This window comes from Lagenorhynchus albirostris, chromosome 3, assembly GCF_949774975.1.
Source record: "Lagenorhynchus albirostris chromosome 3, mLagAlb1.1, whole genome shotgun sequence".
Classification (NCBI taxonomy): Eukaryota; Metazoa; Chordata; class Mammalia; order Artiodactyla; family Delphinidae; genus Lagenorhynchus; species Lagenorhynchus albirostris.
The window spans coordinates 68,548,282-68,562,210 of record NC_083097.1 but is presented as its reverse complement, the minus strand read 5'-3'; positions in this window follow the sequence as shown (position 1 = coordinate 68,562,210).

Genomic DNA, 13,929 nt, shown 5'->3' with positions numbered 1-13,929 from the left:
CTGATACAAAGAAGGAGGAGTAAGGAATAACTCCAAAGTTTTCAGCCAGTTGGTATGGATGAATTGAAAAACAAAAGATGTAGGATATACATGTGGCACAGAATATTGAGGAAGAAAGATGAGCCTTTTAGGGTTGAACATACAAACAATAAAGCTCTGCCAGAGCATAAAGGTGTATTGCCTGATGGAAGAGGAGGAATATATATATATACATTTTGTTAGTAATCCAAAGAAAGCCAATAGCCTAAGCCAAGATATTTGCTGATATTTCTAAGGTAAATTCTGTAAATAAGGGACCACCCTCAAATTAAAGGTTTGAATATTTCTGTTAAAATATGTGTTAAACTTTTTTCTTTTCCTTTTGTTTTTTTTTTGTTTGTTTGTTTGGTTGTTTTTTTTTTTTGCAGTACGCGGACCTCTCACTGTTGTGGCCTTTCCCGTTGCGGAGCACAGGCTCTGGGACGCACAGGCTCAGCGGCCATGGCTCACGGGCCCAGCCACTCTGCGGCATGTGGGATCTTCCCGAACCGGGGCACGAACCCGTGTCCTCTGCATCGGCAGGCGGACTCTCAACCACTGCACCACCAGGGAAGCCCCCTTCCTTTTGTTTTATAAAGAGTATTTTGGTTCATTGGAACTAATTTGACCTTCATTTTTGAAGAGTTTAGAAGTAATACATAGTAGCAATACTCTGATGGAAATACTATAAAAATATAACATATAATTACCTAAAATTCCAACCTACATAAACTGTTTAATATTTTGGTTTATATTCTTCCAGACTTTTTCCTTTGCAAAGAAACATAGTTTTAGAAAATACATTTTCACATCCTTGGTATTTTCAATAATCTTCAGATCATCCTGGGATGGGTTCTTTGTCTCAAGTCTCTACCAAAATAAACTTTCCCACTCCTTATTTACCTTGAATTTGCTTGTTTTAAAGATGAAATTATAAAACATAATCCATATAAGATATGATAACAAAGCTTGTTTCTCCAGTGGTTCTAGAGGCCATCTTGTAATCTTCTTTTTAACATCTTTATTGGAGTATAATTGCTTTACAATGGTGTGTTAGTTTCTGCTTTACAACAAAATGAATCAGTTATATATATACATATGTCCCCATATCTCTTCCCTCTTGCGTCTCCCTCCCTCCCACCCTCCCTATCCCACCCCTCCAGGCGGTCACAAAGCACCGAGCTGATCTCCCTGTGCTATGCAGCTGCTTCCCACTAGCTATCTACCTTATGTTTGGTAGTGTATATATGTCCATGCCTCTCTCACACTTTGCCACAGCTTACCCTTCTCCCTCCCTGTATCCTCAAGGTGATAGAAGGTGGCCCTTGGACAAAGACAGCTTGTGAAAAAAGAAAGAAAAAAAGAACCAGGAAACTCATAGAGGAAAAGAACAACCCTGAAGCTACCCCGTCTAAAGTCTCGCTACTTTTAGATTCCCCATTAAGTTGATATAATAAGTTTCTTTATTGTTTAATATTATTTTGAATTGGAGTTTCTGTTACTTGCAGCCAGATCTGTCCTATGTACAAATAGAAGTCAGTGGATTTAACATATCATTAGATATTTTGGTACATATGTCTATTCATGACTCTTTATTAGCTTAATCTAGTTTGTATAAAATGTGCTCTATAATTCCTATGTTTGTATAACCAAGAATTTCTCAACCTCAGTGAAATTGATATTTATGTGAATTATAAATATCAATAATTGTCTGTGTTTACACACACACACACACACACACACACACACACACACACTTACCCCTGGACCTGACAACAGTGAAAAATGTCTGCATACTGTCAAATGTCCCTTGGGTGGAGGGGGGTGCAAAATCACCCTAGTGGAAAACCACTGGTATAACCATATATTAGTTCTGATATTGATAAGATTATAAATCCAATTCAATACCAATTTATTGAGCTTTTACTACATGCCTTCCCTGAATCTAGAGGCTACTCTTATATAAGTAAGACATGGTCCTTGGCCTCAAGGATCTACCTATCCAGACATACAATTATTCATTATATCTTTACAATAATTGGCTTCAAGCTTCTGCCAAATATTTACAAACCTGAAAAGTGTTGCTCTCATTCTACCAAGAAGAAAAAACTGGATTAAGTACACAATTATATTTTTCTTAAATTCAACAGAATCTAAGGTCACAGAGAAAACTAGCCTGAAACATAAGGAAAGATGGGGCAAGGGCACTAGTTCACCTGTGGCAAGGGGGATAGACAGAGATTGCATACATGCAGGTAAGAAGAATCCCACTACAATTTTAACATATTGCTAAAGTCTGAGTGATGGTTAGCATGTCAACATAGAACACTGAGAGCAGCATATAAACCTGCAAGCTCCACTTTACAATCTCCCTGGGTTGTACATGAGCAATATTGGGGGCAGGATAAAGAGCAGAGAAATCCTTCCTTAGTAGTTCAGGCTTGGAGAAGGGAAGCTGCCATAGCTACTGGAACGCAAAAAGATCCACCCAGTCCATTCTTCCCTAAAGAGCTAAAGACTGAAGCCATTAGGGGATGAGCTCAGACAAATAGAATTCTCCTCTCACTGGAGGAAAGGAAGAATAAACCAAGAAAACCTGAAACCTGAGAACCAGGGATGCAGGACCTACCTAAAAATAAGGTTGAACCAGGAAAAGAGATAACCCTCCCTGTCTCCCACCATTACATCAGTGAAGGAAAGCAGCAATAAACAAGTACCTACCAGGGATCATGGAGAGATCTTCTCTGAGATGCAGGAACAGAGGGAAGGCCTAAAGCTGAGGGTAGAGCTGGTACATTGAGGAGAAGCCACTGACAAACCGATGAAAAGTCTAAGCACAAGATAATACCAGAGAAATTTGAAGCTGGTGGTGCACTAAAAGTATCTATAGCAAAAGTAATACCCAAATTGTGCACAGTTCCAGACAACATTGATTCATCTCCCCAACTAAAGGCCTAGTAGAAAAAAAAAAGGCATGCCCATTTCCAGTCACAAATACTCTTTCCCTCAGTCTCTGTTGTTCTACACACTATGTCTGACATGCAATTAAAATTTATGAGATATACAAAAGAGTAAGGTCATAAAAAAAATAAAAACAAGAAACAAAGCATTCAACAGAAGATTCAGAGATGATTTAGACGTTGAAATTATAAATTAAGGAATTAAAAAAAAACCTCTCAAATTAGTATGTTTATAGAAAAGGTGGATGAAATGCATGAAGACATAGGGAATTTCAGCAGAGAGAATAAAACAGGAATGAATCAAGTACTAGAGTTAAAGTAAAAACACAGTAAGAGATATGAAGTATGATGTTGATGGACTCATCATTAGAATCAACACAGCTAAGAAAAGAACAAATGAAATTTTAAGTAGGTCAATAATAATTACACAACTTGAAACAGAAAGAGAAGAGAAAAAAAAAAAAACTAGAGCAGAACATCATGAGATGTAGAATAATATAAAATGTGAACATATGCTTAATTGGAATCACAGAATAATAGAGACATAAGAGGACAAAAGAAAGATGTGAAAAGATTATGGCTAAGGATTTCCATAAACGTTGAACTGATATTAAACAAAAATTCAAGCTCAGAGAATTTCAAACAGTGAAAACCAAAATCAAACCTAAACAAACAGGAAAAAAAAAACCCACATGTAGAACAGCATATTCAAACTGACAAAGTAGTAGTGAGATTTAATTGAAAACATTTAGTACAATACAGAGATGAAGAGAAAAAACATGAAGACCAACAGATGAAAAATAGATACAATAGATATATAAGAAAAAGAATATACAGCATATTACTTGGCAAAAGCTACGCAAGACAGAAGACAACTTTTTGTAGTTTTTGTTGTTGTTACTATTGTTTGCTTTCTTTAAAAAAAAATTTTTTTCCCAAAGTCAGCACCACCTTTGGCTGAAGCATAGTGGTCATGGGCTCCAACCTGCCTACTGTCCAGTGGAGAGAACTCCTCTGCCCACAGCACCAGGACCCTGGTGGGTGGGCTTCTGCTTCTGCTTCATGCACCTCTGCAGCCCCCTGTCAGGCTTGTGCATGCCTGGGACGGGCTTCTTTGTTTTTAATGAATTTACACATGCCCTTACCATATGGCCTGTGAAAGGTTGCCAGAATTTTGGCTCTATGACCTTTGTCCCATGGTGTTACACTCCTGAATGTTACCTTACAAGACATAAGGAACTTTGCAGATATAATTAAGTTTACTTATCACTTAACTTTAAAGTAGGGAGATTACTTTGGATTGTCCAGCTAGCTAATGTTATTAAACATGAGCTCTTAAAAGCTGAGCTTTCTCCTGGCTGAGGGCAGAAGAGGAAGTTAGAGATATTCAAAGCATGAGAAGGACCCAAAGTACCTTTGCTGGTTTGAAAATGGAGAGGGCCACATGAAAAACATGAAAACAAACTAATTTTCCCAACATCCTGGAAGTACTTGGAAGCAGATTCTTTCAGTCTATAAGCAATGCGGACCTGCTGACACATTGATTTCAGACTTGAGAGACCCTATATACCAATAACACAACATTTCATATCTGTCTTCAACACTAGAAATCTCTCTCAATCTAATACCATATGGTTCTGGCTTATAGATCACAATGCCATGATTTATAATAAAAATTATAATTAAAATATAAGATTATCAAATATTATCCCTTCTTATCCTCTCCTTCTATATAGTCTTTCATTGTCTCATAGAAAAGAATGAATTTTGGGGGCCTTTATTTCTACTTTCTAAATTCATATACATTGCTATCTAATATCTTATATTCTGCTAGATTATTGTAAATTAATTATTAGATGATTTATTTTAGTGTCTTCTCAGGGTTTGAGTTGATTGTTCTATGATTACCCATGCTATTCCTTTCCTCTTTTGTTTTTTTATAGTTACATGGATTATATTACCTGGACCATTTTTCAGAGAATTTTCTTTTTCAGTGTTTTCCAAAAAATAATATGACTTCACTAAGATAAGTCTGGTAAAATAATTTGACAAATCTAACATCCTTTCATTTCAAAAATTCTCAGAAAATTAGGAATAGAAGAGAATTTCCTCAACATGAAAATGGGTATTTATTAAAAATCCACAACTAACAACATACTCAATGGTGACAGACTAAAAACTTCCCCCTAGTATCAGGAACAAAACAAGGATGCTGATTTTCAACATTTCACTGGAAGGTCTAGTTAGAGCAATTAGGCAAGAAAAAGAAATAAAAGATATCCATGTTAGAATGGAAGAAGTAAAATTATCTCTAGTTGCAGATGACATGATTCTATATATAGAAATCCCCAAAGAATAAATAAACACACATACACATGATACACAAACTCTGGAACTAATAAATTCAGTAAAGGTGCAGGTTATAAGATCAAAACAAAAACTCCAGTTGTATTATATATAATTAACAATTCAAAAAGGAATTAATAATCTGAAAAGGAAATTAAGAAAACAATTCCATTTACAATAGCATCCAAAAGAATAAAATACTTAGGAATAAATTTACTTACCTTAACTAAAGAGTTATACACTGAGATTTATAAACTACTGGCAAAAGAAATTAAAGAAGACCTAAATAAATGAAAATATATCTCATGCTCATAGATTGTAAGACTTAATGTTGTTAAGATGTCAGTACCACCCAAAGAGATGTACAGATTCAATGTAATTCCTATCATGATACCAACAGTCTTTTTCTCAGAAATGGAAAATCCAAACCTCAGACTCAGATGTAATTGCAAAGGCCCCTGAGTAATAAAAAGAAGTATGGAAAAAGAAGGAAGTTGAAGAAGTTAAACTTCCAGTTTTCAAAATTTACTATGAAACTCAGTAATCAAAGCAATGTAGTCTGAGCATAAGGATAAACATAGAACAATGAAATAGAATTGAGAGTCCAGAAATAAACCTATACCTCTATGGTCAGTTAATTTTCAATAACCAAGACCATTCAGTAGGGCAAAGAATAATCTTTGTCAACAAATGGTACTTTGAAAAATAGATTTCAACTTCCAAAAAAGAAGTTGCAGCCATACCTCATACTATATACAAAAATTAACCCAAAATGGATCAACAGCATACATATAAGTGTGAAAACCATAAAATTCTTAGAAGAAAACACAGGGGTAAATTTTCATGACTTTGGATTTGGCAGTGGATTCTTAGATATGACACAAAAGCATAAGCAAAAAAGAAAAAAATGGATAAATTAGATTTCATCAAAATTAAAAACTTTTGTGCACCAAAAGACATTATCAAAAGAGTAAAATGGCCACCTACAGAATAAGAGAAAATATCTGCAAAACATATATCTAATAACTCCTAGGTCCCAGAACATATAAAGAACTCTAACAGCTCAACAACATAAAGAGAAACCACACAATTAAAAAATGTGCAAAGGACTTGAATAGTCATTTCTATAAAGAAATTACATAGATCGACCTTTAAGTTGGCAAAGGAGTAAGACATGGGATCACCTTCCTCCTCACAAATACATCAAAAATACCTTTACATGTGGAACAACTCCTACAGAACACCTACTGAACACTGGCAGAAGACGTCAGATTTCCCAAAAGGCAAAAAACTCCCCAAGTACTGGGTAGGGCAAAAGAAAAAACAGAGACAAAAGAATAGAGATGGGACCTGCACCTCGGGGAGGGAGCTGTGAAGGAGGAAAAGTTTCCACACACTAGGAATCACCTTCTCTGTCAGAGATGGGGGGTGGGTGGAGGCGGGAAGCTTCAGAGCCACAGAAGAGAGCACAGCAACAAGGGTGGGGAGGGCAAAGCAGAGAGATTCCTGCACAGAGGATTGGTGCCGACCAGCACTCACCAGCCTGAGAGGCTTTTCTGCTCACCCACCGGGGCAGGTGTGGGCTGGGAGCTGAGGCTTGGGCTTCTTGGGCTTCAGATTCCAGGGAGATGACTGGGGTTGGCTGCATGAACACAGCCTGAAGGGGGCAAGTGCACCACAGCTAAACGGGAGGGAGTCCGTGAAAATGTCTGGACCCGCCTAAGAGGCAAGAGACAATTGTTTTGGGGAGCATGAGGATAGGAGATTCAGAAGACTGCCTAAAGGAGCTTCAGAGATGGGCGTGAGCCGCAGCTATCAGCGCAGAAACCAGAGATAAGCTAAGCATTCCATGAAACGCTAAGGCTGCTGCTGAAGCCACCAAGAAGCCTGTGTGCAAGCACAGGTCACTAACCACACACCTTGGGGAGCTTGTGCAGCCCACCACAGGAAGGGTCCTTTGATCCAGGGACAAATTCCCCAGGAGAAAAAAAAGTGTGCCTCAGACTGTTGCAAAGTCATACTGGCCTCTGCTGCCACAGGTTTGCCCCGCATTCTGTACCCCTCCCTCCTCCAAACCTGAGTGAGCCAGAGACCCCTAATCAGCTGCTGCTTTAACCCTGTCCTGTCTGGGGAGAGAACAGATGCCAGAGGGCGACCTAAATGCAGAGGTGGGGCCAAATCCAAAGCTGAACCCCAGGAGCTGTGCGAACAAAGAAGAGAAAGGGAAATTTCTCCCAGCAGCCTCAGGAGCAGCGGATTAAATCTCCACACTCAACTTGATGTACCCTGCATCTGTGGAATACCTGAATAGACAATGAATCATCCCAAATCGAGGTGGTGGACTTTGGGAGCAACTGTAGACTTGGAGTTTGCTGTATGCAACTGACTAGTTTCTGATCTTTATATTTATCTTAGTATAGTTTTAGCACTTGTTACCATGGTGGATTTGTTTATTGGTTTGGTTACTCTCTCCTGTTTTTTTTATTACTTAAAAATTATTTTTTTATTTTAATAACTTTATTTAATAAAGTTATTTATTTTTCTTCCTTTTTTTTTTCTCCCTTTTCTTCTAACGTATGTGGCTGACAGGGTCTTGGTGCTCCAGCTGGGTATCACGCCTGAGCCTCTGAGATAAGAGAGCTGAGTTCAGGACACTGGACCACCAGAGACCTCCCAGCTCCATGTAATATCAATCAGCAAGAGCTCTCCAAGAAATCTCCATCTGAAAATTAAGACCCAGCTCCACCCAATGACCAGCAAACTCCACTGCTGGACACCCCATGCCAAACGACTACAAAGACAGGAACACAACTCCCACCATTAGCAGAGAGGCTGCCTAAAATCAGAATAAGTTCACAGACACCCCAAAACACACCACCAGATGCATTCCTGCCCACCAGAAAGACAACATCCAGCATCATCCACCAGAAAACAAGCACAGTCTCCTCCACCAGGAAGCCTACACAAGCCAGTGAACCAAACTTACCCACTGGGGGAAGACACCAAAACCAACAGGAACTATGAACATGCAGCCTGTGAAAAGGAGACCCCAAACACAGTAAGTTAAGCAAAATTAGAAGACAGAGAAATACACAGCAGATGAAGGAGCAAAGTGAACACCCAGCAGACCAAACAAATGAAGAGGAAATAAGCAGTCTGCCTGAAAAAGAATTCATAGTAATGACAGTAAAGATCATCTGGAATCTTGAAAATAGAACGAAGAAAATACAAGAAATGTTTAACAAGGAGCTAGAAGAACTAAAGAGCAAACAAACAATCATGAACAGCACAATAAATGAAATTAAAAATTCTCTAGAAGAGATCAATAGCAGAATAACTGAGGCAGAAGAATGGATAAGTGACCTGGAAGATAAAATAGTGGAAAAAACTACTGCAGAGTAGAATAAAGAAAAAGAATGAAAAAAAATTGAGAACAGTCTCAGAGACCTCTGGGAAAACACTAAACACACCAACATTCGAATTATAGGGGTCCCAGAGGAAGATGAGAAAAAGTAAGGGACTGAGAAAATATTTGAAGAGATTATAGTTGAAAAATTCCTAATATGGGAAAGAAAATAATCAAGTCCAGAAAGCTCAGAGAGTCCCATACAGGATAAATCCAAGGAGAAACATGGCAAGACACCTGTTATTCAAACTATCAAAAATAAAATACAAAGAAAAAATATTAAAAGCAACAATGGAAAAGCAACAAATAACATACAAGGGAATCCCATTAGGTCAAGAGCTGATCTTTCAGCAGAAACCCTGTAAGCCAGAAAGGTGTGTCAGGACATATTTAAAGTGATGAAAGGGAAGAAACTACAACCAAGATTACTCTACCCAGCAAGGATCTCATTAAGATTTGATGGAGAAATTAAAACCTTTACAGACAAGCAAAAGTTAAGAGAAGTCAGCATCACCAAACCAGCTTTACAAAAAATATAAAGGAACTGTTCTAGGCAGGAAACAAAAGAGGGAAAAGACCAACAATAACAAACCCAAAACATTTAAGAAAATGGTAATAGGAACATACATATCAATAATTACCTTAGAGGTAAATGGATTAAATGCTCCAAAAAAGCCATAAACTGGCTGAATGAATATAAGACCGATATATATGCTGACTACAAGAGACCCCATTCAGACATAGGGACACATATAGACCAAAAGTGAGGGGATGGAAAAAGTTATTCCAAGCAAATGGAAATCAAAAGAAATGTAGAGTAGCAATTCTCATATCAGACAAAATAGACTTTAAAATAAAGACCATTAGACAAAGAAGGACACTACATAATGATCAAGGGGTCAATCCAAGAAGAAGATATAACAATTGTAAATACTTATGCACCCAATATAGAAGCACTTCAGTATATAAGACAAATGATAACAGCCATAAAAGTGGAAATCGACATTAACACAATCATAGTAGGGGACTTTAACACCCCACTTTCACCAATGGACAGATCATCCAAAATGAAAATACATAAGGAAAAACAAGCTTTAAATGATACATTAAACAAGATGGACTTAATTGATATTTATAGGACATTCCATCCAAAAACAACAGAATACACATTCTTCTCAAGTGCTCATGGAACATTCTCTATGGTAGGTCATATCTTGGGTCACAAATCAAGCCTTGGTAAATTTAAGAAATTGAAATCATATCAAGTTTCTTTTCCGACCACAACGCTATGAGAATAGATATCAATTACAGGAAAAAGTCTGTAAAAAAAAAAAAAAACACATGGAGGATAAAATGTATGCTACTAAATAACCAAGAGATCACTGAAGAAATCAGATAGGAAATCAAAAATTACCTACAAACAAATGAAAATGAAAACACGATAACCCAAAACCTATGGAATGCAGCAAAAGCAGTTCTAAGAGGGAAGTTTATAACAATACAATCCTACATCAAGAAACAAGAAAAATCTCAAATAAACAAACTAACCTTACACCTAAAGCAATTAAAGAAAGAAGAACAAAAAAACCCCAAAGTTAGCAGAAGGAAAGAAATCATAAAGATCAGATTAGAAATAACTGAAAGAGAAAGGAAGGAAATGTTAACAAAGATGAATAGAACTAAAAGCTGGTTCTTTGAAGAGATAAACAAAATTGATAAACCATTAGCCAGACTCATCAAGAAAAAAAGGGAGAAGACTCCAATTAACAGAATTAGAAATGAAAAAGGAGAAGTAACAACTGATACTGCAGAAATACGAAGGATGATGAGATATTACTACAAGCCACTATATGCCAATAAAATGGACAATCTGGAAGAAATGGACAAATACTTTGAAAAGCACAACCTTCCAAGACTGAACCAGGAAGAAATAGAAAATATAAACAGACTAATCACAAGTACTGTAATTGAAACTGTGATTAAAAATCTTCCAACAAACAAACGCCAGGACCAGATGGCTTCACAGGCAAATTCTATCAAACATTGAGAGAAGAGCTAACACCTATCCTTCTCAAACTCTTCCAAAATATAGCAAGGGAGGAACATTCCCAAACAATATCTATGAGGCCAACATCACCCTGATACCAAAACCAGACAAAGATGTCACAAAATAAGAAAGGTAAGGCCAATATCTCTTATGAATATAGATGCAAAAATCCTCAACACAATACTAGAAACAGAATCCAAGAGCACATTAAAAGGATCATACACCATGATCAAATGGGATTGTCCCAGGAATGCAAGGATTCTTCAATATATGCAAATCAATCAATGTGATACACCATATTAAAAAGTTGAAGTGTAAAAACCATATGATAATCTCAAGAGATGGAGAAAAAGCTTTCAGCAAAATTCAACACCGATTTATGACGAAAACCCTGCAGAAAGTAGGCATAGAGGGAACTTTCCTCAACATAATAAAGGCCATATATAACAAACCCACAGCCAACATCATCCTCAATGTTGAAAAACTGAAACTATTTCCACTAAGATCAGGAACAAGACAGGGTTGCCCACTCTCACCACTATTATTCAACATAGTTTTGGAAGTTTTAGCCACAGCAATCAGAGAAGAAAAAGAAATAACAGGAATCCAAATTGGAAAAGAAGAAGTAAAGCTGTCGCTGTTTTGCAGATGACATGATACTATACATAGAGAATCCTAAAGATGCTACCAGAAAACTACAGAGCTAATCAATGAATTGGTAGAATAGCAGGATACAAAATTAATGCACAGAAATCTCTTACATTCCTATACACTAATAATGAAAAATCTGAAAGAGAAATTAAGGAAACACTCCCATTTACCACTGCAACAAAAAGAATAAAATTCCTAGGAATAAACCTACCTAAGGAGACAAAAGACCTGTATGCAGAACACTATAAGACACTGATGAAATAAATTAAAGATGATACAAACAGGGTGAGAGATATATACCATGTTCTTGGATTGGAAGAATCAACATTGTGAAAATGACTATGCTCCCCAAAGCAATCTACAGATCCAGTGCAATCCCTATCAAACTACCAATGTCATTTTTCACAGAACTAGAACAAAAAATTGCACAATTTGTATGGATAAAAAAAGACCCCAATTAGCCAAAACAATCTTGAGAAAGAAAAATGGAGCTGGAGGAATCAGGCTCCCTGACTTCAGACTATATTACAAAGCTACAGTAATCAAGACAGTATGGTACTGGCACAAAACAGAAATACAGATCAATGGAACAGGATAGAAAGTGCAGAGATAATCCCACACACATATGGTCACCTTATCTTTGATAAAGTAGGCAAGATATACAATGGAGAAAAGACAGCTTCTTCAATAAGTTGTGCTGGTAAAACTGGACAGCTACATGTAAAAGAATGAAAGTATAACACTCCCTGACACTGTGTACAAAAATAAACTCAAAATGGATTAAAGATCTAAATATAAGGCCAGAGGGTATAAAACTCTTATAGGAAAACATAAGCAAAGAACTCTATGACATAAATCACTGCAAGATCCTTTTTGACCCACCTCCTAGAGAAATGGAATTAAAAACATATAAACAAATGGGACCTAATGAAACTTAAAAGCCTTTACAAAGCAAAGGAAAGCATAAACAAGATGAAAAGACAACCCTAAGAATGGGAGAAAATATTTGCAAATGAAACAACTGACAAAGGATAAATCTCCAAATATACAGGCAGCTCATACAGCTCAATATCAAAGAAGAAAACCTAATCCAAAAATTGGCAGAAATCCTAAATAGACATTTCTCCAAAGAAGATATGCGATTGCTAACAAACACAAGAAAGGATGCTCAACATCACTGATCATTAAGAGAAATGCAAATCAAAACTACAATGATGTATCAACTCACAACAGTCAGAATGGCCATCATCAAAAAATCTACAAACAATAAATGCTGGAGAGGGTGTGGAGAAAAGGGAACCCTCTTGCATTGTGGGTGGGAATGTAAATGGATACAGCCACTATGGAGAACAGCATGCAGGTTCCTTAAAAAACTAAAAATAGTACTACCATAAGACCCAGCAATCCCACTACTGTGCATATACCCTGAGAGAACCATAATTCAAAAAGAGTCATGTACCACAATGTTCACTGCAGTACTATTTGCAATAGCCAGGACACGGAAGAAACCTAAGTGTCCATCCACAGATGAATGGATAAAGAAGATGTGGCACATGTATACAATGGAATATTACTCAGTCATAAAAAAAATGGAATTGAGTTTTTTGTAGTGAGGTGGATGGACCTAGATTCTCTCATACAGAGTGAAGGAAGTCCGAAAGAGAAAAACAAATACCTTATGTTAACATATATATATATATATATATATATATATATATATATATATATAAAAGAAAGGTTCTGATGAACCTAGGAGTAGGACAGGGATAAAGACATAGATGTAGAGGATGGACTTGAGGACATGGGGAAGGGGAAGTTTAAGCTGGGATGAAGTGAGAGAGTAGCATTGACATATATACACTACCAAACATAAAATATATAGCTAGTGGGAAGCAACTGCATAGCACAGAGAGATCAGCTCTGTGCTTTGTGAACAATTAGAGGGGTGGTATAGGGAGGGTGAGAGGGAGGTCCAAGAGGAAGCGGATAAGGGGATATATGTATACATATAGCTGATTCACTTTGTTATACAGTAGAAACTAATGCTACATTGTAAAGCAATTATACTCCAATAAAGACGTTAAAAAAAAAGCTATACAAATAGACATCAAGCACTTGAAAAGATGTGCAAAATCGTTAGTCATTAGAGAAATACAAATCAAAACCACAATGAAATATAAGTTAAAATCAACCAGGATAGCAATAATTAAAACTAACTCATGCACAAGTGTTGACAAGGTTGTGGAGAAATTGGAACACTTGTACAGTGCTGGTGGGAATGTAAAATGGTAAGCCACTATGGAAAACAATTTGATGATTCCACAAATATTTAAATATAGAAATATCATATGGTCCTGCAATTCCACTTCTAGGGATATATCCCAAAGAATCAAAAACAGGTACTTAAATATGCGCATGTTCACACAGTTCACTGCAGCACTATTCACAATAGCCAAAAGGTGAAAATAACTAGAATGTCCATCAATGACCAATGGATAACC